Source organism: Pristiophorus japonicus, chromosome 15, assembly GCF_044704955.1.
Source record: "Pristiophorus japonicus isolate sPriJap1 chromosome 15, sPriJap1.hap1, whole genome shotgun sequence".
Taxonomy (NCBI): Eukaryota; Metazoa; Chordata; class Chondrichthyes; family Pristiophoridae; genus Pristiophorus; species Pristiophorus japonicus.
This window is the reverse complement of record NC_091991.1, coordinates 158457114-158463113: the sequence shown is the minus strand read 5'-3', so window position 1 is coordinate 158463113 and position 6000 is coordinate 158457114.

Below are 6000 nucleotides of genomic sequence, written 5' to 3'. Positions count from 1 at the left end.
GGTTTTTAGGTTTCCCCACACCCACCACAGGCCTCTCTCGGAATGCTCCCTGGCTGGCTGTTTAGCTCAGGAGTTTCCTTTCGTTGTGCCAAGAGAGGTGTACAACATCTCCCTTAACGCTGCACCCACTGACGCAGGGCCCAGATGCCCAAACTTTATTAAAGCGCAAACTCGTGCCCCGGGGAATGCAGTTAATGAGCTACTTGCTGGTTATGGCACAGTGCACAGCTGAGGAGCAGCCAGAGATTTTGTCAGAAGAGGGGCAGAATCTTCTGGCTGGATAGGCACATGCGTCCTCTCATGAACTAATCTTCCTCCGGCAAACCTTGGGAGTGCTCGAGACCCACAAAGGAAATCTCAGCCTGAGCACTTTGCTTACTGCAAACGAAACAGTGGCTGAAATCAAGCCTGTTACAGGAAAATAGTGATAATAGAAACCTTGCAATGTGAAAAATAAAACCTTATAGGAAGGAATGCACTAATCAAAATGTACATCAATGTAGTTAATAAACGTTTCCTTGTAAAATGCAGCGCTAAATCAGATGCAGTGACCCACCGTTTCAAGAGTGGAGCCATGCAAAATGAACCGACTGTGCCCAACAAGATGGGATTGGTTTACACAGTGTGGCGTGTTGCAAGGTATTCTGCAAGAGGTTGCTATCAATGTTCAGAAGAGTTCAAAGAGGAAACCAATGCTTCTTTTAAAGTAGGATTTGGAGGTGAAGAAAATGTTACGGGGAATTACTCAGCTGAGCAGTAAAACAGATGGGCTGGATGGCAAGTTGTTATAAAGTCATTCTGGGTTACTAAAGGTTTGTCGTTAGGTGCAGTCTGGCCAGTTGTTTGTGATACATTATCTTGGACAAGATGGCAAACTTCACCTACTCTAACCTTTCACTGCGCTTCAAAAAGCCACATTCATCCCTTCTCAGTGGCAGAATTTAGAGCTTGCCTTCCTTTATTCAATTAAAAAAAAACACACAATGCACCATACAGGTAAACTGGTGAAGTAAATCAAATCCTCTCACCACTCCCTTGGCTTCTCCTGAAGGTCCCACCCTCGTCCCAGTCACCATGGAATGAAACACTGATCAGGTGACTCAATCCCCCGCAGTGGCAGTGCGGCCCTAGCTATAGATAGGGCCTTTTCTCAACCGCACTGCATTGTGGGACCGTAGGACACCATTGACGCCTCCATTCAACCCCGCTCCAGGAATTTGTTCCTGAACTCAAATGAGTCGAGAATCTCTGAGAAACGGAGTTCTGTGTATATTAGCATTGAAAAAAAAATCAAAGACTCAGTTTCGGGGACGAGATTTTTAAACCGGGGACTCTTCCGGGAACATTGTTTGCCTGGGGACACATTCCCAAATCTGGGACTGTCCCCGGAAAACGGGACGTCTGGCCAGCCTAGTATAAATTGGAGTTGTCTCTGTAAGTTCGGAGTAGTATAGAAGATTTTTATTATATATTTTTGAAGGGGAGCAGAATATAAAGGCAATCCAAGTGTAATCATGAGTGAAGACCTTAAATTTGAAGATTAAAGAGGTGGTTGCCGCTAAGTGATTGTAAAACTTCTTGCAGTGTGTAATTTTACTAAATAAAGAGCAAACTTGCATGTAGCACTTTCATAGCCTGAGGATATGCATGGGTGCTTCACAACCAATAAATTACTTTTGAAATGTAGTCACTGTTTTGTTGGCAAACGTGCCAACCAATTTGTGCACAGCAAGGTCTCAACACAGTAATTAGCTTAATTAACGAGTTTTAGTGCGGTTGGCTGAGAGAACTGTCTGCTCTTCAAAAAAGTGCCATGGGATTTTTTCTATCCATCTAAACAGGTAGACAGAGCCTATGTCTCATTGAAAGAACAGCACCTCTGACAATGAAGTGCGCTCTCAGTACTGTACTTGAGGTATCTCCTTAGATGATATGCTGAAGTCCTGGAGTGCAACTTGAACCAACAACCTTCTGACTCCAAAGGAAAAAATGCTACCACTGAGCAAAGCAGCTACTTTTAATGGCAGCACCATCAATGACTGGCTGAGACATGACTTGCAATTCTTTTTAAATTTTGATTTCATGGTTATATTATAATTTTGCACAAGCACACCACATTAATCTAAATTAATTATTAAACAATAAAAAGATCTTCATGCTGGAATATCCATAAGATTACAGAAATGATACATGTAGAGTTTGTTCGTTGTGAAAGAGCATTTTGATCCAAACCTTCTTATGTTCTTTAGGATTGGCTTTTTAAAAATACATTCTCAGGATATAGGTGTCGCTGGCAAAACTGCCACTTATTGCCCATCCCTAGAGATGTTGTGGGGGGGTCTCTTGAACCGCTGCAGCCAGTGTGGTGAAGATGCTACTACAATGCTGTTAGCTAGGTAGTTCCAGGATTTCATACGCTAAGCAACAATGAAGGAATGGCACTACATGTCCAAGTCAGGATGGTGTGTGACTTGGTGGAACACTTAGAGCTGATGGTGTTCCCATGCACCTGCTGCCCTTGTCCTTCTAAATGGTGGAGGCCATGGATTTAGGAGGTGCCGCCAAAGAAGCCTTGGTGAGATGTTGCAGTGCATCCTGTAGATAGTACACATGGTAGGCATGCATTGTGAATGCTTTTTGAGTGTTATTGCAGCTGCACTCATCTAGGCAAGCATTCTGTCACGCTCCTGACGTGTGCCTTGTAGGTGGTGAAGATGCTTTGGGGGAATCAGGAGCTGAACTACTCGCTGCATAATACACAGCCACTGACCTGCTCTAGTAGCCACAATATTTATGCAGCTGGTCCAATTGAGTTGAGTTGAGTGTCTCCCCCACCCCATGATATTGATAGTGAGGGATGGTACCATAGTAAAACCTTAGAATGTCAAGGGAAGATACTCTCTCTTTTTGTAGATGGTCATTGCCTGGCAATTGTGCAGCACGAATGTTACTTGCCACCTATCAGCCCAAGTCTGGGTCTTGTCCAAGATATGCTGTATGCAGGCATGGTTTTACTATCTGAGAAATTGGGAATGGAACTGAACACCGTGCAATCATTAGCAAACAGCTCCACTTCTGACCTTATGATAGAGGGGAGGTCATTGATGAAACAGCTGAAGATAATTGGGCCTAGGACACTGCCCTGAGAAATCATGCAGCAATGTACTGGGGTGGAGATAAGTGGCCTCCGGTGACAATCATCTTCCTTCAGGCCAGGTATGATTCCAGCCACTGGAGAGATTTCCACCTGATCCCCATAGACTTATATTTTACATGGGTTCCTTAGTGCAACTCTTGATTGACTGCTGCCTCAATGTCAAGGGCAGTCATGCTAAACTCACCTCTGAAAATCAGATCGTGTCCATCCTTTGACCAAGGCCATAATGAGACCTGGAACCAAATGGTCCTGGTGAAATGCAAACTAAGCATTAGTGAGTAGGTCATTGGTGAATAAGTGCTGCTTGATAGCACTGTTGGTGACTCCTTCCTTCACTTTGCTGATGATTGGGAGTAAGTTGATAGGACGATTAATTGGCTGGGTTGGCTTTGTCCTGCAGTATGTGGACAGGACATACCTAGGCAATTTTCCACATTGTTGGCTGCCAAGGAATGAGCCCAAAGCCCAACATCTTTTGGCTTAAAGAACCATAGAATAACTAATCTTTAGTTAGATTGCCCTACAGTTTTTTCTAACAGATTCTGTAATTAGAGAGAAAATATAAAATTAAATGACAGACAACATTTAAACATTATCAGTAACTTGTGAAGAGCTGCTATTAAGTTTTCAGAGAACATGTCTGATGCCTAATAAATGTGAAGACTGAAAATGAAATATACTCAGTGAGGGTGATCAAGCAGAAGTTTTGCAAGATCTGATTAATAGCTGGTCAGTGTACAGGAAAAAAATACTGTATAAAGTCAGATGCTTGCAGTAACCCACAGAAGTTCAGAAAACATTTGCGTGTACATTTCCTGAATCTAATGGGTAAAAAGCTACAGAAATTCACTAATCAGGTTGAAGAGTTATTGACCAAGAAGTGCACAGTTGGATCCCGACCTGAATTTAGGGCTCAGTTCCAACAGGACAAAGCAGAGGTAGAGGCAGGCAGCTCAGATCCTTGCTCTGACTGCTGAGATGCATATGCTCGACGTCCTCTGGATTTTGGAGCTTGTGAGGGCCCTGCCAAAGACTGCTTCAACTGCTTCTGTGCAGGGACAGATTAGACATTGGGCGACAAGGCAGCATGTAGGCTACTGACTGAGAGATAGGCTGTGGGTGAGAAGTTGAAGTGCTTTGTGTAGAGTCCCCACTTCCACGACCCCTTTCAGCATCATCCCCCTCACGGCCCAGCCGCACTTCACTGTTACCACTGTGCTGGAGAACACTTTGGTGCAGATCAGTACTGCCCTCCAAGGCCAAGGCTAAGGTTTCTATCAACTTATTTAAGGTGGCAGACATGTTGGCATCCAGAATCTGCACGGTGGTGTTGAAGTTCAAGTTGTGCATGGACTCATTTGATTGGAGCATATGACGGTCCGTGGTGCTGGCCACTCTATCCATGAAGAACACATCATCTCAACGGCCTGTGACATCACCCCCCCCACCGCACCCCCACCGCCTCGAGTTGGACTCCACCAATCGCTCTGCAATCATGGTGAATCTACTTTGAAGGCCTGTCAGTGCATCGCACATTGCCTGCTGCTGCTCAATGATACTCCTCTTCATCGACGGCCACCAACATCCCTGAGGTACAGCATCTGTGTCCAGCTGAGCAGAGCTTGGAGGGCTGTGCGATCCGACGCGGACTCTCCACTACTGTCCCTGTCTCCACCATCTACTCTTGCTCACTTGTGAAGTGTGAGTCACCAGGTGAAAACCCAACTATCTGCCTTACTAGTCCCCCCAAAGTGTGAGTATCTGAGCTGGTGCCTGGTCTGCACGAGTCCAGTGATGGTGCACCCTCAAAAGGACTCGGGTCCTCTGACTAATCGGCATCGGCCACCTCCACTGATGTCTGCTATACACATGAAGGCCCTGTGGGAGAAAGAAGACATGAATTAGTGCTGGCAAGGTAAGAATATATTGCAAGTTATGATCATCTTTTACCCGCTGTTGAAATCGAGTCAATATGACTTGTGTGTCATATGACACATGGGTGGCCTTTATTTAATTGTGTCACCAGGTAGCTGGGGGCTCCCCATCTCCAATGGCCAGGGATGCTGAAACTCCACTGATCTCCAGCACCTCCTCCTCTGCGCTTGTCAGCTGCGAGATGTTTGGAGGGCTGACTCTGATTCTATCCCTCTCCGTGGTGTTCTAGGAACATAGGAATTTATGTTCTGTGCTCTTATCTCCTGCAAGGAGGGAAAGAATAGACGCAGGAGTGAGTGTAATGGCACGTGTTCATCTGATGGAGTGCATTTGGTGAAGGTGACTGTGAGGGAGAGGCATGATACTGCATAAGGATGAGGATTCATGGGAGTGATGGATGGATAGATGGGGATGTGAGGAAGTGCATAGAAAGAGGGGTGCACCTGTGAGGTAAGTGGGTGCGAGGAGTGATGTGCTGGAGTAGGCTTGACAAGTGTACGGGGTGATGCACACAGCAGGATGTAGGTGGATGTGGAACTGCACTCACCTTTCCTGACTTGCTTAGGTCATTAAAGTGCTTTCTGCACTGAATCCAGGATCCTGCTGCTGACCTCCTCCACTAACACCAACCATGGCTTCTTGGTCTCTGCTGCTGGCTTTTTCCTATCGTTGCTAGAATATCTCGCTCCGGCTCCTCACAGCCCCCAAGGTGAGAGATATTAGTGTTAAGGAATGGGACACTTTCCATACCAGTGTTAGCTTAAAGGACTCACTCCTCCGGTGCAACACAGCCAGATGCAAAGCAAAGCTCCCTCTACTCTGCCCCAACAATGTATCTCATCCTCAACCTCAGAAGAGCATTCTCGACTGCATCACTGTGGTATTTTTCTATTTCCCACACTAACTAT